The 21390-nt window shown below is 45.5% G+C and overlaps 9 non-coding genes across 9 annotated transcripts; 5 read left to right on the plus strand and 4 right to left on the minus strand.

The window, feature by feature from the left end:
- The first annotated feature begins 204 nt into the window (after window positions 1–204).
- Window positions 205–277, plus strand: trnaa-agc (transfer RNA alanine (anticodon AGC)). The gene has a single exon. It is a non-coding gene; the product is annotated as a tRNA-Ala (tRNA).
- Window positions 278–980: 703 nt separating this feature from the next.
- On the minus strand, window positions 981–1062 carry trnas-gcu (transfer RNA serine (anticodon GCU)). The gene has a single exon. It is a non-coding gene; the product is annotated as a tRNA-Ser (tRNA).
- Window positions 1063–2581: 1519 nt separating this feature from the next.
- trnaa-agc (transfer RNA alanine (anticodon AGC)) lies at window positions 2582–2654 on the plus strand. The gene has a single exon. It is a non-coding gene; the product is annotated as a tRNA-Ala (tRNA).
- A 703-nt stretch (window positions 2655–3357) lies between these two features.
- trnas-gcu (transfer RNA serine (anticodon GCU)) lies at window positions 3358–3439 on the minus strand. The gene has a single exon. It is a non-coding gene; the product is annotated as a tRNA-Ser (tRNA).
- Window positions 3440–4283: 844 nt separating this feature from the next.
- On the plus strand, window positions 4284–4356 carry trnaa-agc (transfer RNA alanine (anticodon AGC)). Its single transcript has one exon. It is a non-coding gene; the product is annotated as a tRNA-Ala (tRNA).
- Window positions 4357–5059: 703 nt separating this feature from the next.
- Window positions 5060–5141, minus strand: trnas-gcu (transfer RNA serine (anticodon GCU)). The gene has a single exon. It is a non-coding gene; the product is annotated as a tRNA-Ser (tRNA).
- An 844-nt stretch (window positions 5142–5985) lies between these two features.
- trnaa-agc (transfer RNA alanine (anticodon AGC)) lies at window positions 5986–6058 on the plus strand. Its single transcript has one exon. It is a non-coding gene; the product is annotated as a tRNA-Ala (tRNA).
- Window positions 6059–8461: 2403 nt separating this feature from the next.
- On the minus strand, window positions 8462–8543 carry trnas-gcu (transfer RNA serine (anticodon GCU)). Its single transcript has one exon. It is a non-coding gene; the product is annotated as a tRNA-Ser (tRNA).
- A 12774-nt stretch (window positions 8544–21317) lies between these two features.
- trnaa-agc (transfer RNA alanine (anticodon AGC)) lies at window positions 21318–21390 on the plus strand. The gene has a single exon. It is a non-coding gene; the product is annotated as a tRNA-Ala (tRNA).

Below are 21390 nucleotides of genomic sequence, written 5' to 3' on the forward strand. Positions count from 1 at the left end.
TTGGCCAAAAGGTGCACTCCATTAGCACCAAAACCTCATGCCACACCAACTGTTTGTTCCCTCCGACTGCTTCTGGCCTTGTCAACAAGGCCCGTGACTGTCAAGTATTCGGGCTCCACAATCTACAAACACAGAGGACATAAGGGGTGGATATTGAGAGTTTGTCCGGTACGCTGTGAACACAGGGAGGAAAAAAAGCTTGCAGGGGAATTAGCTCAAATGGTAGAGCGCTTGCTTAGCATGCAAGAGGTAGTGGGATCGATGCCCACATTCTCCACAATCGTTTGATTTCCTTTTTCCCATAAATGGATGAAACTGTTAAAAAGTTTCAGCCTCCATATCCCACATGTGCAGATCACAATCAATTAGAATGGGAAATTGCCTGTCAGCAGTACAGCTAAAAAGGCGACCAGTTTGCCGTCTGATCAGCTAAACACATGGCAGCCAGTCAATGCATTTAGGTTTGTACACACAGTCAAAACGTTCTGCTGAAGTTCCAACCGAGTATCAGTGGGGGCGATCAGCCATTTCAGAAATTACTGATTTCCTTGAACTTTTACACACTACCATATTCAGGGTTAACAGAGAATGGTTGGAAAAGAGAACATATCCAGTGAGTAGCAGTTTTGTGGGGGACTCTGCCTGTATGTGTCTCTACAGGCCTTGTATCTGTGGTGTCCTGTTCACTAGACGACATTAATGTGACACCTGAACCAAATGTTTTGTAGCCCCGGTGGGCAGAGCAGCATGGAATACACACCTTATTATACAGCCTATCTGCAGCCTATCAAGGAAGCTCTTCCAAAGCTGCTTGTCCAGTGAGCTTAATCACCTGCACTCACATGTCAACAGTCTGATTTCTGCATCAACTGTCACACTTGAGTTCTCTGCACAAAACAGTATTTGGTTTACCATTGGATGTTGTAAGTCCAGCAGAAGGTTTTATCTGTGTTTGTCTAAAAACACTTTAATCTGACATGCGACGAGGATGGGATTCAAACCCACGCGTGCAGAGCACAATGGATTAGCAGTCCATCGCCTTAACCTCTCGGCCACCTCGTCAATTAAGCAAGGAAGGGCGACGAGACTTTGATCAGCAAAGACAGACCTACAGGATTTCTAGGTCACCTCGCAGGGTTTAATAAGAACACCTAGAATATCTCCTCTCTGAATTTAATATCCAAGTACCTTTGCAAGGGAATTAGCTTAAATGGTAAAGCACTAGCTTTGTATGCAAGAAGTACTGGGATCAATACCCACATTCTCCAAATGCCTCATGCCTCCCCTGACCTCGTCAAGGTGACGCGCAATCCTTTATCATACAGGCGATGCACTTCTGAGATGGCTTGTGAATATATCTTTAGATGGATACATAGGTTGGAGCTGCAAGGCAGGAGGTCTAGAGGAAGACCAAAGCGGAGATTTATGGATGTAGTAAGGGAGGACATGAAGTTAGTTGGTATGAGTGAAGAGGATGCAGAGGACAGGGTTAGATGGACGCACATGATTCGCTGTGGCGACCCCTGAAAGGGAACAGCCGAAAGGAAAAGAAGAAGCACTTCTGAGATGGCCGACGAATGTCAATCCTGACAGAATTTCCATCCGTGTGTCTACACTCAAGCACAAGAACAGACTGCGGCCTATCAAGGAAGATTGTAGCCAACTCTTCTAAGGCTGCAATTAAACACTTTGGAGATTCTCTTTGGCCAAATGATGCACTCCATTAGCACCAAAACCTCATGCCACACCAACTGTTTGTTCCCTTTGATCAGCAAAGACAGACCTACAGGATTTCTAGGTCACCTCGCAGGGTTTAATAAGAACACCTAGAATATCTCCTCTCTGAATTTAATATCCAAGTACCTTTGCAAGGGAATTAGCTTAAATGGTAAAGCAGTAGCTTTGTATGCAAGAAGTACTGGGATCAATACCCACATTCTCCAAATGCCTCATGCCTCCCCTGACCTCGTCAAGGTGACGCGCAATCCTTTATCATACAGGCGATGCACTTCTGAGATGGCTTGTGAATATATCTTTAGATGGATACATAGGTTGGAGCTGCAAGGCAGGAGGTCTAGAGGAAGACCAAAGCGGAGATTTATGCATGTAGTAAGGGAGGACATGAAGTTAGTTGGTATGAGTGAAGAGGATGCAGAGGACAGGGTTAGATGGAGGCACATGATTCGCTGTGGCGACCCATGAAAGGGAACAGCCGAAAGGAAAAGAAGAAGCACTTCTGAGATGGCCGACGAATGTCAATCCTGACAGAATTTCCATCCGTGTGTCTACACTCAAGCACAAGAACAGACTGCGGCCTATCAAGGAAGATTGTAGCCAACTCTTCTAAGGCTGCAATTAAACACTTTGGAGATTCTGTTTGGCCAAAAGGTGCACTCCTTTAGCACCAAAACCTCATGCCACACCAACTGTTTGTTCCCTCCGACTGCTTCTGGCCTTGTCAACAAGGCCCGTGACTGTCAAGTATTCGGGCTCCACAATCTACAAACACAGAGGACATAAGGGGTGGATATTGAGAGTTTGTCCGGTACGCTGTGAACACAGGGAGGAAAAAAAGCTTGCAGGGGAATTAGCTCAAATGGTAGAGCGCTTGCTTAGCATGCAAGAGGTAGTGGGATCGATGCCCACATTCTCCACAATCGTTTGATTTCCTTTTTCCCATAAATGGATGGAACTGTTAAAAAGTTTCAGCCTCCATATCCCACATGTGCAGATCACAATCAATTAGAATGGGAAATTGCCTGTCAGCAGTACAGCTAAAAAGGCGACCAGTTTGCCGTCTGATCAGCTAAACACATGGCAGCCAGTCAATGCATTTAGGCTTGTACACACAGTCAAAACGTTCTGCTGAAGTTCCAACCGAGTATCAGTGGGGGCAATCAGCCATTTCAGAAATTGCTGATTTCCTGGAACTTTTACACACTACCATATTTAGGGTTAACAGAGAATGGTTGGAAAAGAGAACATATCCAGTGAGTAGCAGTTTTGTGGGGGACTCTGCCTGCATGTTTCTCTACAGGCCTTGTATCTGTGGTGTCCTGTTCACTAGACGACATTAATGTGACACCTGAACCAAATGTTTTGTAGCCCCGGTGGGCAGAGCAGCATGGAATACACACCTTATTATACAGCCTATCTGCAGCCTATCAAGGAAGCTCTTCCAAAGCTGCTTGTCCAGTGAGCTTAATCACCTGCACTCACATGTCAACAGTCTGATTTCTGCATCAACTGTCACACTCGAGTTCTCTGCACAAAACAGTATTTGGTTTACCAGTGGATGTTGTAAGTCCAGCAGAAGGTTTTATCTGTGTTTGTCTAAAAACACTTTAATCTGACATGCGACGAGGATGGGATTCTAACCCACACGTGCAGAGCACAATGGATTAGCAGTCCATCGCCTTAACCATTCGGCCACCTCGTCAATTAAGCAAGGAAGGGAGACGAGACTTTGATAAGCAAAGACAGACCTACAGGATTTCTAGGTCACCTCGCAGGGTTTAATAAGAACACCTAGAATATCTCCTCTCTGAATTTAATATCCAAGTACCTTTGCAAGGGAATTAGCTTAAATGGTAAAGCACTAGCTTTGTATGCAAGAAGTACTGGGATCAATACCCACATTCTCCAAATGCCTCATGCCTCCCCTGACCTCGTCAAGGTGACGCGCAATCCTTTATCATACAGGCGATGCACTTCTGAGATGGCTTGTGAATATATCTTTAGATGGATACATAGGTTGGAGCTGCAAGGCAGGAGGTCTAGAGGAAGACCAAAGCGGAGATTTATGGATGTAGTAAGGGAGGACATGAAGTTAGTTGGTATGAGTGAAGAGGATGCAGAGGACAGGGTTAGATGGAGGCACATGATTCGCTGTGGCGACCCCTGAAAGGGAACAGCCGAAAGGAAAAGAAGAAGCACTTCTGAGATGGCCGACGAATGTCAATCCTGACAGAATTTCCATCCGTGTGTCTACACTCAAGCACAAGAACAGACTGCGGCCTATCAAGGAAGATTGTAGCCAACTCTTCTAAGGCTGCAATTAAACACTTTGGAGATTCTCTTTGGCCAAAAGGTGCACTCCATTAGCACCAAAACCTCATGCCACACCAACTGTTTGTTCCCTCCGACTGCTTCTGGCCTTGTCAACAAGGCCCGTGACTGTCAAGTATTCGGGCTCCACAATCTACAAACACAGAGGACATAAGGGGTGGATATTGAGAGTTTGTCCGGTACGCTGTGAACACAGGGAGGAAAAAAAGCTTGCAGGGGAATTAGCTCAAATGGTAGAGCGCTTGCTTAGCATGCAAGAGGTAGTGGGGTCGATGCCCACATTCTCCACAATCCTTTGATTTCCTTTTTCCCATAAATGGATGAAACTGTTAAAAAGTTTCAGCCTCCATATCCCACATGTGCAGATCACAATCAATTAGAATGGGAAATTGCCTGTCAGCAGTACAGCTAAAAAGGCGACCAGTTTGCCGTCTGATCAGCTAAACACATGGCAGCCAGTCAATGCATTTAGGCTTGTACACACAGTCAAAACGTTCTGCTGAAGTTCCAACCGAGTATCAGTGGGGGCGATCAGCCATTTCAGAAATTACTGATTTCCTTGAACTTTTACACACTACCATATTCAGGGTTAACAGAGAATGGTTGGAAAAGAGAACATATCCAGTGAGTAGCAGTTTTGTGGGGGACTCTGCCTGCATGTGTCTCTACAGGCCTTGTATCTGTGGTGTCCTGTTCACTAGACGACATTAATGTGACACCTGAACGAAATGTTTTGTAGCCCCGGTGGGCAGAGCAGCATGGAATACACACCTTATTATACAGCCTATCTGCAGCCTATCAAGGAAGCTCTTCCAAAGCTGCTTGTCCAGTGAGCTTAATCACCTGCACTCACATGTCAACAGTCTGATTTCTGCATCAACTGTCACACTCGAGTTCTCTGCACAAAACAGTATTTGGTTTACCATTGGATGTTGTAAGTCCAGCAGAAGGTTTTATCTGTGTTTGTCTAAAAACACTTTAATCTGACATGCGACAAGGATGGGATTCTAACCCACACGTGCAGAGCACAATGGATTAGCAGTCCATCGCCTTAACCACTCGGCCACCTCGTCAATTAAGCAAGGAAGGGCGACGAGACTTTGATCAGCAAAGACAGACCTACAGGATTTCTAGGTCACCTCGCAGGGTTTAATAAGAACACCTAGAATATCTACTCTCTGAATTTAATATCCAAGTACCTTTGCAAGGGAATTAGCTTAAATGGTAAAGCACTAGCTTTGTATGCAAGAAGTACTGGGATCAATACCCACATTCTCCAAATGCCTCATGCCTCCCCTGACCTCGTCAAGGTGACGCGCAATCCTTTATCATACAGGCGATGCACTTCTGAGATGGCTTGTGAATATATCTTTAGATGGATACATAGGTTGGAGCTGCAAGGCAGGAGGTCTAGAGGAAGACCAAAGCGGAGATTTATGGATGTAGTAAGGGAGGACATGAAGTTAGTTGGTATGAGTGAAGAGGATGCAGAGGACAGGGTTAGATGGAGGCACATGATTCGCTGTGGCGACCCCTGAAAGGGAACAGCCGAAAGGAAAAGAAGAAGCACTTCTGAGATGGCCGACGAATGTCAATCCTGACAGAATTTCCATCCGTGTGTCTACACTCAAGCACAAGAACAGACTGCGGCCTATCAAGGAAGATTGTAGCCAACTCTTCTAAGGCTGCAATTAAACACTTTGGAGATTCTCTTTGGCCAAAAGGTGCACTCCATTAGCACCAAAACCTCATGCCACACCAACTGTTTGTTCCCTCCGACTGCTTCTGGCCTTGTCAACAAGGCCCGTGACTGTCAAGTATTCGGGCTCCACAATCTACAAACACAGAGGACATAAGGGGTGGATATTGAGAGTTTGTCCGGTACGCTGTGAACACAGGGAGGAAAAAAAGCTTGCAGGGGAATTAGCTCAAATGGTAGAGCGCTTGCTTAGCATGCAAGAGGTAGTGGGATCGATGCCCACATTCTCCACAATCCTTTGATTTCCTTTTTCCCATAAATGGATGAAACTGTTAAAAAGTTTCAGCCTCCATATCCCACATGTGCAGATCACAATCAATTAGAATGGGAAATTGCCTGTCAGCAGTACAGCTAAAAAGGCGACCAGTTTGCCGTCTGATCAGCTAAACACATGGCAGCCAGTCAATGCATTTAGGCTTGTACACACAGTCAAAACGTTCTGCTGAAGTTCCAACCGAGTATCAGTGGGGGCGATCAGCCATTTCAGAAATTACTGATTTCCTTGAACTTTTACACACTACCATATTCAGGGTTAACAGAGAATGGTTGGAAAAGAGAACATATCCAGTGAGTAGCAGTTTTGTGGGGGACTCTGCCTGCATGTGTCTCTACAGGCCTTGTATCTGTGGTGTCCTGTTCACTAGACGACATTAATGTGACACCTGAACGAAATGTTTTGTAGCCCCGGTGGGCAGAGCAGCATGGAATACACACCTTATTATACAGCCTATCTGCAGCCTATCAAGGAAGCTCTTCCAAAGCTGCTTGTCCAGTGAGCTTAATCACCTGCACTCACATGTCAACAGTCTGATTTCTGCATCAACTGTCACACTTGAGTTCTCTGCACAAAACAGTATTTGGTTTACCATTGGATGTTGTAAGTCCAGCAGAAGGTTTTATCTGTGTTTGTCTAAAAACACTTTAATCTGACATGCGACAAGGATGGGATTCGAACCCACGCGTGCAGAGCACAATGGATTAGCAGTCCATCGCCTTAAGCACTCGGCCACCTCGTCAATTAAGCAAGGAAGGGCGACGAGACGTTGATCAGCAAAGACAGACCTACAGGATTTCTAGGTCACCTCGCAGGGTTTAATAAGAACACCTAGAATATCTCCTCTCTGAATTTAATATCCAAGTACCTTTGCAAGGGAATTAGCTTAAATGGTAAAGCACTAGCTTTGTATGCAAGAAGTACTGGGATCAATACCCACATTCTCCAAATGCCTCATGCCTCCCCTGACCTCGTCAATGTGACGCGCAATCCTTTATCATACAGGCGATGCACTTCTGAGATGGCTTGTGAATATATCTTTAGATGGATACATAGGTTGGAGCTGCAAGGCAGGAGGTCTAGAGGAAGACCAAAGCGGAGATTTATGGATGTAGTAAGGGAGGACATGAAGTTAGTTGGTATGAGTGAAGAGGATGCAGAGGACAGGGTTAGATGGACGCACATGATTCGCTGTGGCGACCCCTGAAAGGGAACAGCCGAAAGGAAAAGAAGAAGCACTTCTGAGATGGCCGACGAATGTCAATCCTGACAGAATTTCCATCCGTGTGTCTACACTCAAGCACAAGAACAGACTGCGGCCTATCAAGGAAGATTGTAGCCAACTCTTCTAAGGCTGCAATTAAACACTTTGGAGATTCTCTTTGGCCAAAAGGTGCACTCCATTAGCACCAAAACCTCATGCCACACCAACTGTTTGTTCCCTCCGACTGCTTCTGGCCTTGTCAACAAGGCCCGTGACTGTCAAGTATTCGGGCTCCACAATCTACAAACACAGAGGACATAAGGGGTGGATATTGAGAGTTTGTCCGGTACGTTTGCAAATTCTGCCCTGTGAACACAGGGAGGAACAAAAGCTTGCAGCGGAATTATCTCAAAAGGTAGAGCGCTTGCTTAGCATGCAAGAAGTAGTGGGATCGATGCCCACATTCTCCACAATCCTTTGATTTCCTTTTTCCCATAAATGGATGAAAATGATAAAAAGTTTCAGCCTCCGTATCCCACATGTGCAGATCACAATCAATTAAAATGGGAAATTGCCTGTCAGCAGTACAGCGAAAAAGGCGACCAGTTTGCCGTCTGATCAGCTAAACACATGGCAGCCAGTCAATGCATTTAGGCTTGTACACACAGTCAAAACGTTCTGCTGAAGTTCCAACCGAGTATCAGTGGGGGCGAACAGCCATTTCAGAAATTGCTGATTTCCTGGAACTTTTACACACTACCATATTTAGGGTTAACAGAGAATGGTTGGAAAAGAGAACATATCCACTGAGTAGCAGTTTTGTGGGGGACTCTGCCTGCATGTGTCTCCACAGGCCTTGTATCTGTGGTGTCCTGTTCACTAGACGACATTAATGTGACACCTGAACCAAATGTTGCAGAGCAGCATGGAATACACACCCTATTATACAGCCTATCTGCAGCCTATCAAGGAAGCTCTTCCAAAGCTGCTTGTCCAGTGGGCTTAATCACCTGCACTCACGTCAACAGTCTGATTTCTGCATCAACTGTCACACTCGAGTTCTCTGCACAAAACAGTATTTGGTTTACCGTTGGATGTTGTAAGTCCAGCAGAAGGTTTTATCTGTGTTTGTCTAAAAACACTTTAATCTGACATGCGACGAGGATGGGATTCGAACCCACGCGTGCAGAGCACAATGGATTAGCAGTCCATCGCCTTAACCACTCGGCCACCTCGTAAATTAAGCAAGGAAGGGCGACGAGACTTTGATCAGCAAAGACAGACCTACAGGATTTCTAGGTCACCTCGCAGGGTTTAATAAGAACACCTAGAATATCTCCTCTCTGAATTTAATATCCAAGTACCTTTGCAAGGGAATTAGCTTAAATGGTAAAGCACTAGCTTTGTATGCAAGAAGTAGTGGGATCAATACACACATTCTCCAAATGCCTCATGCCTCCCCTGACCTCGTCAAGGTGACCCGCAATCCTTTATCATACAGGCGATGCACTTTCTGAGATGGCTTGTGAATATATATTTAGATGGATACATAGGTTGGAGCTGCCAGGCAGGAGGTCTAGAGGAAGACCAAAGCGGAGATTTATGGATGTAGTAAGGGAGGACATGAAGTTAGTTGGTATGAGTGAAGAGGATGCAGAGGACAGGGTTAGATGGAGGCACATGATTCGCTTTGGCGACCCCTGAAAGGGAACAGCCGAAAGGAAAAGAAGAAGCACTTCTGAGATGGCCGACGAATGTCAATCCTGACAGTATTTCCATCCGTGTGTCTACACTCAAGCACAAGAACAGACTGCAGCCTATCAAGGAAGATTGTAGCCAACTCTTCTAAGGCTGCAATTAAACACTTTGGAGATTCTCTTTGGCAAAAAGGTGCACTCCATTAGCACCAAAACCTCATGCCACACCAACTGTTTGTTCCCTCCGACTGCTTCTGGCCTTGTCAACAAGGCCCGTGACTGTCAAGTATTCGGGCTCCACAATCTACAAACACAGAGGACATAAGGGGTGGATATTGAGAGTTTGTCCGGTACGCTGTAAATACAGGGAGGAAAAAAAGCTTGCAGGGGAATTAGCTCAAATGGTAGAGCGCTTGCTTAGCATGCAAGAGGTAGTGGGATCGATGCCCACAATCGTTTGATTTCCTTTTTCCCATAAATGGATGAAACTGTTAAAAAGTTTCAGCCTCCATATCCCACATGTGCAGATAACAATCAATTAGAATGGGAAATTGCCTGTCAGCAGTACAGCTAAAAAGGCGACCAGTTTGCCGTCTGATCAGCTAAACACATGGCAGCCAGTCAATGCATTTAGGCTTGTACACACAGTCAAAACGTTCTGCTGAACTTCCAACCGAGTATCAGTGGGGGCGATCAGCCATTTCAGAAATTGCTGATTTCCTGGAACTTTTACACACTACCATATTTAGGTTTAACAGAGAATAGTTGGAAAAGAGAACATATCCAGTGAGTAGCAGTTTTGTGGGGGACTCTGCCTGCATGTGTCTCCACAGGCTTTGTATCTGTGGTGTCCTGTTCACTAGACGACATTAATGTGACACCTGAACCAAATGTTTTGTAGCCCCGGTGGGCAGAGCAGCATGGAATACACACCTTATTATACAGCCTATCTGCAGCCTATCAAGGAAGCTTTTCCAAAGCTGCTTGTCCAGTGGGCTTAATCACCTGCACTCACATGTCAACAGTCTGATTTCTGCATCAATTGTCACACTCGAGTTCTCTGCACAAAACAGTATTTGGTTTACCATTGGATAGTGTAAGTCCAGGAGAAGGTTTTATCTGTGTTTGTCTAAAAACACTTTAATCTGACATGCGACAAGGATGGGATACAAACCCACGGGTGCAGAGCACAATGGATTAGCAGTCCATCGCCTTAACCACTCGGCCACCTCGTCAATTAAGCAAGGAAGGGCGACGAGACTTTGATCAGCAAAGACAGACCTACAGGATTTCTAGGTCACCTCGCAGGGTTTAATAAGAACACCTAGAATATCTCCTCTCTGAATTTAATATCCAAGTACCTTTGCAAGGGAATTAGCTTAAATGGTAAAGCACTAGCTTTGTATGCAAGAAGTAGTGGGATCAATACCCACATTCTCCAAATGCCTCATGCAGGTGATGCACTTCTGAGATGGCTTGTGAATATATCTTTAGATGGATACATGGGTTGGAGCTGCCAGGCAGGAGGTCTAGAGGAAGACCAAAGCGGAGATTTATGGATGTAGTAAGGGAGGACATGAAGTTAGTTGGTATGAGTGTAGAGGATGCAGAGGACAGGGTTAGATGGAGGCACATGATTCGCTGTGGCGACCCCTGAAAGGGAACAGCCGAAAGGAAAAGAAGAAGCACTTCTGAGATGGCCGACGAATGTCAATCCTGACAGTATTTCCATCCGTGTGTCTACACTCAAGCACAAGAACAGACTGCAGCCTATCAAGGAAGATCTTAGCCAACTCTTCTAAGGGTGCAATTAAACACTATGGAGATTCTCTTTGGCAAAAAGGTGCACTCCATTAGCACCAAAACCTCATGCCACACCAACTGTTTGTTCCCTCCGACTGCTTCTGGCCTTGTCAACAAGGCCCGTGACATTCAAGTATTCGGGCTCCACAATCTACAAACACAGAGGACATAAGGGGTGGATATTGAGAGTTTGTCCGGTACGTTTGCAAATTCTGCCCTGTGAACACAGGGAGGAAAAAAACCTTGCAGGGGAATTAGCTCAAATGGTAGATCGCTTGCTTAGCATGCAAGAGGTAGTGGGATTGATGCCCACATTCTCCACAATCCTTTGATTTCCTTTTTCCCATAAATGGATGAAACTGATAAAAAGTGTCAGCCTCCATATCCCACATGTGCAGATCACAATCAATTAGAATGGGAAATTGCCTGTCAGCAGTACAGCTAAAAAGGCGACCAGTTTGCCGTCTGATCAGCTAAACACATGGCAGCCAGTCAATGCATTTAGGCTTGTACACACAGTCAAAACGTTCTGCTGAAGTTCCAACCGAGTATCAGTGGGGGCGAACAGCCATTTCAGAAATTGCTGATTTCCTGGAACTTTTACACACTACCATATTTAGGGTTAACAGAGAATGGTTGGAAAAGAGAACATATCCAGTGAGTAGCAGTTTTGTGGGGGACTCTGCCTGCATGTGTCTCCACAGGCCTTGTATCTGTGGTGTCCTGTGCACTAGACGACATTAATGTGACACCTGAACCAAATGTTTTGTAGCCCCGGTGGGCAGAGCAGCTTGGAATACACACCTTATTATACAGCCTATCAAGGAAGCTCTTCCAAAGCTGCTTGTCCAGTGGGCTTAATCACCTGCACTCACATGTCAACAGTCTGATTTCTGCATCAACTGTCACACTCGAGTTCTCTGCACAAAACAGTATTTGGTTTACCATTGGATGTTGTAAGTCCAGCAGAAGGTTTTATCTGTGTTTGTCTAAAAACACTTTAATCTGACATGCGACTCGAACCCACGCGTGCAGAGCACAATGGATTAGCAGTCCATCGCCTTAACCACTCGGCCACCTCGTCAATTAAGCAAGGAAGGGCGACGAGACTTTGATCAGTAAAGACAGACCTACAGGATTTCTAGGTCACCTCGCAGGGTTTAATAAGAACACCTAGAATATCTCCTCTCTGAATTTAATATCCAAGTACCTTTGCAAGGGAATTAGCTTAAATGGTAAAGCACTAGCTTTGTATGCAAGAAGTAGTGGGATCAATACCCACATTCTCCAAATGCCTCATGCCTCCCCTGACCTCGTCAAGGTGACGCGTAATCCTTTATCATACAGGCGATGCACTTCTGAGATGGCTTGTGAATATATCTTTAGATGGATACATAGGTTGGAGCTGCCAGGCAGGAGGTCTAGAGGACGACCAAAGCGGAGATTTATGGATGTAGTAAGGGAGGACATGAAGTTAGTTGGTATGAGTGAAGAGGATGCAGAGGACAGGGTTAGATGGACGCACGTGATTCGCTGTGGCGACCCCTGAAAGGGAACAGCCGAAAGGAAAAGAAGAAGCACTTCTGAGATGGCCGACGAATGTCAATCCTGACAGTATTTCCATCCGTGTGTCTACACTCAAGCACAAGAACAGACTGCAGCCTATCAAGGAAGATTGTAACCAACTCTTCTAAGGCTGCAATTAAACACTTTGGAGATTCTCTTTGGCAAAAAGGTGCACTCCATTAGCACCAAACCCTCATGCCACACCAACTGTTTGTTCCCTCCGACTGCTTCTGGCCTTGTCAACAAAGCCCGTGACTGTCAAGTATTCGGGCTCCACAATCTACAAACACAGAGGACATAAGGGGTGGATATTGAGAGTTTGTCCGGTACGTTTGCAAATTCTGCCCTGTGAACACAGGGAGGAACAAAAGCTTGCAGCGGAATTATCTCAAAAGGTAGAGCGCTTGCTTAGCATGCAAGAGGTAGTGGGATCGATGCCCACATTCTCCACAATCCTTTGATTTCCTTTTTCCCATAAATGGATGAAACTGTTAAAAAGTTTCAGCCTCCGTATCCCACATGTGCAGATCACAATCAACTAGAATGGGAAATTGCCTGTCAGCAGTACAGCAAAAAAGGCGACCAGTTTGCCGTCTGATCAGCTAAACACATGGCAGCCAGTCAATGCATTTAGGCTTGTACACACAGTCAAAACGTTCTGCTGAAGTTCCAACCGAGTATCAGTGGGGGCGAACAGCCATTTCAGAAATTGCTGATTTCCTGGAACTTTTACACACTACCATATTTAGGGTTAACAGAGAATGGTTGGAAAAGAGAACATATCGAGTGAGTAGCAGTTTTGTGGGGGACTCTGCCTGCATGTGTCTCTACAGGCTTTGTATCTGTGGTGTCCTGTTCACTAGATGACATTAATGTGACACCTGAACCAAATGTTTTGTAGCCCCGGTGGGCAGAGCAGCATGGAATACACACCTTATTATACAGCCTATCTGCAGCCTATAAAGGAAGCTCTTCCAAAGCTGCTTGTCCAGTGAGCTTAATCACCTGCACTCACATGTCAAGAGTCTGATTTCTGCATCAACTGTCACACTCGAGTTCTCTGCACAAAACAGTATTTGGTTTACCATTGGATGTTGTAAGTCCAGCAGAAGGTTTTATCTGTGTTTGTCTAAAAACACTTTAATCTGACATGCGACGAGGATGGGATTCAAACCCACGCATGCAGAGCACAATGGATTAGCAGTCCATTGCCTTAACCACTCGGCCACCTCGTCAATTAAGGAAGGAAGGGCGACGAGACTTTGATCAGCAAAGACAGACCTACAGGATTGCTAGGTCACCTCGCAGGGTTTAATAAGAACACCTAGAATATCTCCTCTCTGAATTTAATATCCAAGTACCTTTGCAAGGGAATTAGCTTAAATGGTAAAGCACTAGCTTTGTATGCAAGAAGTAGTGGGATCAATACCCACATTCTCCAAATGCCTCATGCCTCCCCTGACCTCGTCAAGGTGACGCGCAATCCTTTATCATACAGGCGATGCACTTCTGAGATGGCTTGTGAATATATCTTTAGATGGATACATAGGTTGGAGCTGCCAGGCAGGAGGTCTAGAGGAAGACCAAAGCGGAGATTTATGGATGTAGTAAGGGAGGACATGAAGTTAGTTGGTATGAGTGAAGAGGATGCAGAGGACAGGGTTAGATGGACGCACATGATTCGCTGTGGCGACCCCTGAAAGGGAACAGCCGAAAGGAAAAGAAGAAGCACTTCTGAGATGGCCGACGAATGTCAATCCTGACAGTATTTCCATCCGTGTGTCTACACTCAAGCACAAGAACAGACTGCAGCCTATCAAGGAAGATTGTAACCAACTCTTCTAAGGCTGCAATTAAACACTTTGGAGATTCTCTTTGGCAAAAAGGTGCATTCCATTAGCACCAAAACCTCATGCCACACCAACTGTTTGTTCCCTCCGACTGCTTCTGGCCTTGTCAACAAGGCCCGTGACTGTCAAGTATTCGGGCTCCACAATCTACAAACACAGAGGACATAAGGGGTGGATATTGAGAGTTTGTCCGGTACGTTTGCAAATTCTGCCCTGTGAACACAGGGAGGAACAAAAGCTTGCAGCGGAATTATATCAAAAGGTAGAGCGCTAGCTTAGCATGCAAGAGGTAGTGGGATCGATGCCCACATTCTCCACAATCCTTTGATTTCCTTTTTCCCATAAATGGATGAAACTGTTAAAAAGTTTCAGCCTCCGTATCCCACATGTGCAGATCACAATCATTTAGAATGGGAAATTGCCTGTCAGGAGTACAGCTAAAAAGGCGACCAGTTTGCCGTCTGATCAGCTAAACACATGGCAGCCAGTCAATGCATTTAAGCTTGTACACACAGTCAAAACGTTCTGCTGAAGTTCCAACCGAGTATCAGTGGGGGCGAACAGCCATTTCAGAAATTGCTGATTTCCTGGAACTTTTACACACTACCATATTTAGGGTTAACAGAGGATGGTTGGAAAAGAGAACATATCCAGTGAGTAGCAGTTTTGTGGGGACTCTGCCTGCATGTGTCTCCACAGGCCTTGTATATGTGGTGTCCTGTTCACTAGACGACATTAATGTGACACCTGAACCAAATGTTTTGTAGCCCCGGTGGGCAGAGCAGCATGGAATACACACCTTATTATACAGCCTATCTGCAGCCTATCAAGGAAGCTCTTCCAAAGCTGCTTGTCCAGTGGGCTTAATCACCTGCACTCACATGTCAACAGTCTGATTTCTGCATCAACTGTCACACTCGAGTTCTCTGCACAAAACAGTATTTGGTTTACCATTGGATGTTGTAAGTCCAGCAGAAGGTTTTATCTGTGTTTGTCTCAAAACACTTTAATCTGACATGCGACGAGGATGGGATTCGAACATACGCGTGCAGAGCACAATGGATTAGCAGTCCATCGCCTTAACCACTCGGCCACCTCGTCAATTAAGCAAGGAAGGGCGACGAGACTTTGATCAGCAAAGACAGACCTACAGGATTTCTAGGTCACCTCGCAGGGTTTAATGAGAACACCTAGAATATCTCCTCTCTGAATTTAATATCCAAGTACCTTTGCAAGGGAATTAGCTTAAATGGTAAAGCACTATCTTTGTATGCAAGAAGTAGTGGGATCAATACACACATTCTCCAAATGCCTCATGCCTCCCCTGACCTCGTCAAGGTGACGCGTAATCCTTTATCATACAGGTGATGCACTTCTGAGATGGCTTGTGAATATATCTTTTAATGGATACATAGGTTGGAGCTGCCAGGCAGGAGGTCTAGAGGAAGACCAAAGCGGAGATTTATGGATGTAGCAAGGGAGGACATGAAGTTAGTTGGTATGAGTGAAGCGGATGCAGACGACAGGGTTAGATGGACGCACGTGATTCGCTGTGGCGACCCCTGAAAGGGAACAGCCGAAAGGAAAAGAAGAAGCACTTCTGAGATGGCCGACGAATGTCAATCCCGACAGTATTTCCATCCGTTTGTCTACACTCAAGCACAAGAACAGACTGCAGCCTATCAAGGAAGATTGTAACCAACTCTTCTAAGGCTGCAATTAAACACTTTGGAGATTCTCTTTGGCAAAAAGGTGCACTCCATTAGCACCAAATCCTCATGCCACACCAACTGTTTGTTCCCTCCGACTGCTTCTGGCCTTGTCAACAAGGCCCGTGACTGTCAAGTATTCGGGCTCCACAATCTACAAACACAGAGGATATAAGGGGTAGATATTGAGAGTTTGTCCGGTACGTTTGCAAATTCTGCCCTGTGAACACAGGGAGGAAAAAAAGCTTGCAGGGGAATTAGCTCAAATGGTAGAGCGCTTGCTTAGCATGCAAGAGGTAGTGGGATTGATGCCAACATTCTCCACAATCCTTTGATTTCCTTTTTCCCATAAATGGATGAAACTGTTAAAAATTTTCAGCCTCCATATCCCACATGTGTAGATCACAATCAACTAGAATGGGAAATTGCCTGTCAGCAGTACAGCCAAAAAGGCGACCAGTTTGCCGTCTGATCAGCTAAACACATGGCAGCCAGTCAATGCATTTAGGCTTGTACACACAGTCAAAACGTTCTGCTGAAGTTCCAACCGAGTATCAGTGGGGGCGAACAGCCATTTCAGAAATTGCTGATTTCCTGGAACTTTTACACACTACCATATTTAGGGTTAACAGAGAATGGTTGGAAAAGAGAACATATCGAGTGAGTAGCAGTTTTGTGGGGGACTCTGCCTGCATGTGTCTCTACAGGCCTTGTATCTGTGGTTTCCTGTTCACTAGACGACATTAATGTGACACCTGAACCAAATGTTTTGTAGCCCCGGTGGGCAGAGCAGCTTGGAATACACACCTTATTATACAGCCTATCTGCAGCCTATCAAGGAAGCTCTTCCAAAGCTGCTTGTCCAGTGGGCTTAATCACCTGCACTCACATGTCAACAGTCTGATTTCTGCATCAACTGTCACACTCGAGTTCTCTGCACAAAACAGTATTTGGTTTACCATTGGATGTTGTAAGTCCAGCAGAAGGTTTTATCTGTGTTTGTCTAAAAACACTTTAATCTGACATGCGACAAGGATGGGATTCGAACATACGCGTGCAGAGAACAATGGATTAGCAGTCCATCGCCTTAACCACTCGGCCACCTCGTCAATTAAGCAAGGAAGGGCGACGAGACTTTGATCAGCAAAGACAGACCTACAGGATTTCTAGGTCACCTCGCAGGGTTTAATGAGAACACCTAGAATATCTCCTCTCTGAATTTAATATCCAAGTACCTTTGCAAGGGAATTAGCTTAAATGGTAAAGCACTATCTTTGTATGCAAGAAGTAGTGGGATCAATACACACATTCTCCAAATGCCTCATGCCTCCCCTGACCTCGTCAAGGTGACGCGTAATCCTTTATCATACAGGTGATGCACTTCTGAGATGGCTTGTGAATATATCTTTTAATGGATACATAGGTTGGAGCTGCCAGGCAGGAGGTCTAGAGGAAGACCAAAGCGGAGATTTATGGATGTAGCAAGGGAGGACATGAAGTTAGTTGGTATGAGTGAAGCGGATGCAGACGACAGGGTTAGATGGACGCACGTGACTCGCTGTGGCGACCCCTGAAAGGGAACAGCCGAAAGGAAAAGAAGAAGCACTTCTGAGATGGCCGACGAATGTCAATCCCGACAGTATTTCCATCCGTGTGTCTACACTCAAGCACAAGAACAGACTGCAGCCTATCAAGGAAGATTGTAACCAACTCTTCTAAGGCTGCAATTAAACACTTTGGAGATTCTCTTTGGCAAAAAGGTGCACTCCATTAGCACCAAAACCTCATGCCACACCAACTGTTTGTTCCCTCCGACTGCTTCTGGCCTTGTCAACAAGGCCCGTGACTGTCAAGTATTCGGGCTCCACAATCTACAAACACAGAGGACATAAGGGGTAGATATTGAGAGTTTGTCCGGTACGTTTGCAAATTCTGCCCTGTGAACACAGGGAGGAAAAAAAGCTTGCAGGGGAATTAGCTCAAATGGTAGAGCGCTTGCTTAGCATGCAAGAGGTAGTGGGATCGATGCCAACATTCTCCACAATCCTTTGATTTTCTTTTTCCCATAAATGGATGAAACTGTTAAAAAGTTTAAGCCTCCATATCCCACATGTGCAGATCACAATCAACTAGAATGGGAAATTGCCTGTCAGCAGTACAGCTAAAAAGGCGACCAGTTTGCCGTCTGATCAGCTAAACACATGGCAGCCAGTCAATGCATTTAGGCTTGTACACACAGTCAAAACGTTCTGCTGAAGTTCCAACCGAGTATCAGTGGGGGCGAACAGCCATTTCAGAAATTGCTGATTTCCTGGAACTTTTACACACTACCATATTTAGGGTTAACAGAGAATGGTTGGAAAAGAGAACATATCGAGTGAGTAGCAGTTTTGTGGGGGACTCTGCCTGCATGTGTCTCTACAGGCTTTGTATCTGTGGTGTCCTGTTCACTAGATGACATTAATGTGACACCTGAACCAAATGTTTTGTAGCCCCGGTGGGCAGAGCAGCATGGAATACACACCTTATTATACAGCCTATCTGCAGCCTATCAAGGAAGCTCTTCCAAAGCTGCTTGTCCAGTGAGCTTAATCACCTGCACTCACATGTCAAGAGTCTGATTTCTGCATCAACTGTCACACTCGAGTTCTCTGCACAAAACAGTATTTGGTTTACCATTGGATGTTGTAAGTCCAGCAGAAGGTTTTATCTGTGTTTGTCTAAAAACACATTAATCTGACATGCGACGAGGATGAGATTCAAACCCACGCATGCAGAGCACAATGGATTAGCAGTCCATCGCCTTAACCACTCGGCCACCTCGTCAATTAAGGAAGGAAGGGCGACGAGACTTTGATCAGCAAAGACAGACCTACAAGATTTCTAGGTCACCTCGCAGGGTTTAATAAGAACACCTAGAATATCTCCTCTCTGAATTTAATATCCAAGTACCTTTGCAAGGGAATTAGCTTAAATGGTAAAGCACTAGCTTTGTATGCAAGAAGTAGTGGGATCAATACCCACATTCTCCAAATGCCTCATGCCTCCCCTGACCTCGTCAAGGTGACGCGCAATCCTTTATCATACAGGCGATGCACTTCTGAGATGGCTTGTGAATATATCTTTAGATGGATACATAGGTTGGAGCTGCCAGGCAGGAGGTCTAGAGGAAGACCAAAGCGGAGATTTATGGATGTAGTAAGGGAGGACATGAAGTTAGTTGGTATGAGTGAAGAGGATGCAGAGGACAGGGTTAGATGGACGCACGTGATTCGCTGTGGCGACCCCTGAAAGGGAACAGCCGAAAGGAAAAGAAGAAGCACTTCTGAGATGGCCGACGAATGTCAATCCTGACAGTATTTCCATCCGTGTGTCTACACTCAAGCACAAGAACAGACTGCAGCCTATCAAGGAAGATTGTAACCAACTCTTCTAAGGCTGCAATTAAACACTTTGGAGATTCTCTTTGGCAAAAAGGTGCACTCCATTAGCACCAAAACCTCATGCCACACCAACTGTTTGTTCCCTCCGACTGCTTCTGGCCTTGTCAACAAGGCCCGTGACTGTCAAGTATTCGGGCTCCACAATCTACAAACACAGAGGACATAAGGGGTGGATATTGAGAGTTTGTCCGGTACGTTTGCAAATTCTGCCCTGTGAACACAGGGAGGAACAAAAGCTTGCAGCGGAATTAAATCAAAAGGTAGAGCGCTAGCTTAGCATGCAAGAGGTAGTGGGATCGATGCCCACATTCTCCACAATCCTTTGATTTCCTTTTTCCCATAAATGGATGAAACTGTTAAAAAGTTTCAGCCTCCGTATCCCACATGTGCAGATCACAATCATTTAGAATGGGAAATTGCCTGTCAGGAGTACAGCTAAAAAGGCGACCAGTTTGCCGTCTGATCAGCTAAACACATGGCAGCCAGTCAATGCATTTAAGCTTGTACACACAGTCAAAACGTTCTGCTGAAGTTCCAACCGTGTATCAGTGGGGGCGAACAGCCATTTCAGAAATTGCTGATTTCCTGGAACTTTTACACACTACCATATTTAGGGTTAACAGAGGATGGTTGGAAAAGAGAACATATCCAGTGAGTAGCAGTTTTGTGGGGGACTTTGCCTGCATGTGTCTCCACAGGCCTTGTATCTGTGGTGTCCTGTTCACTAGACGACATTAATGTGACACCTGAACCAAATGTTTTGTAGCCCCGGTGGGCAGAGCAGCATGGAATACACACCTTATTATACAGCCTATCTGCAGCCTATCAAGGAAGCTCTTCCAAAGCTGCTTGTCCAGTGGGCTTAATCACCTGCACTCACATGTCAACAGTCTGATTTCTGCATCAACTGTCACACTCGAGTTCTCTGCACAAAACAGTATTTGGTTTACCATTGGATGTTGTAAGTCCAGCAGATGGTTTTATCTGTGTTTGTCTCAAAACACTTTAATCTGACATGCGACGAGGATGGGATTCGAACATACGCGTGCAGAGCACAATGGATTAGCAGTCCATCGCCTTAACCACTCGGCCACCTCGTCAATTAAGCAAGGAAGGGCGACGAGACTTTGATCAGCAAAGACAGACCTACAGGATTTCTAGGTCACCTCGCAGGGTTTAATAAGAACACCTAGAATATATCCTCTCTGAATTTAATATCCAAGTACCTTTGCAAGGGAATTAGCTTAAATGGTAAAGCACTAGCTTTGTATGCAAGAAGTACTGGGATCAATACCCACATTCTCCAAATGCCTCATGCCTCCCCTGACCTCGTCAAGGTGACGCGCAATCCTTTATCATACAGGCGATGCACTTCTGAGATGGCTTGTGAATATATCTTTAGATGGATACATAGGTTGGAGCTGCCAGGCAGGAGGTCTAGAGGAAGACCAAAGCGGAGATTTATGGATGTAGTAAGGGAGGACATGAAGTTAGTTGGTATGAGTGAAGAGGATGCAGAGGACAGGGTTAGATAGACGCACATGATTCGCTGTGGCGACCCCTGAAAGGGAACAGCCGAAAGGAAAAGAAGAAGCACTTCTGAGATGGCCGACGAATGTCAATCCTGACAGTATTTCCATCCGTGTGTCTACACTCAAGCACAAGAACAGACTGCGGCCTATCAAGGAAGATTGTAGCCAACTCTTCTAAGGCTGCAATTAAACACTTTGGAGATTCTCTTTGGCAAAAAGGTGCACTCCATTAGCACCAAAACCTCATGCCACACCAACTGTTTGTTCCCTCCGACTGCTTCTGGCCTTGTCAACAAGGCCCGTGACTGTCAAGTATTCGGGCTCCACAATCTACAAACACAGAGGACATAAGGGGTGGATATTGAGAGTTTGTCCGGTACGCTGTGAACACAGGGAGGAAAAAAAGCTTGCAGGGGAATTAGCTCAAATGGTAGAGCGCTTGCTTAGCATGCAAGAGGTAGTGGGATCGATGCCCACATTCTCCA

The sequence above is a fragment of the Channa argus genome, unplaced genomic scaffold, assembly GCF_033026475.1.
Source record: "Channa argus isolate prfri unplaced genomic scaffold, Channa argus male v1.0 Contig063, whole genome shotgun sequence".
In the NCBI taxonomy this organism is placed as follows: domain Eukaryota; kingdom Metazoa; phylum Chordata; class Actinopteri; order Anabantiformes; family Channidae; genus Channa; species Channa argus.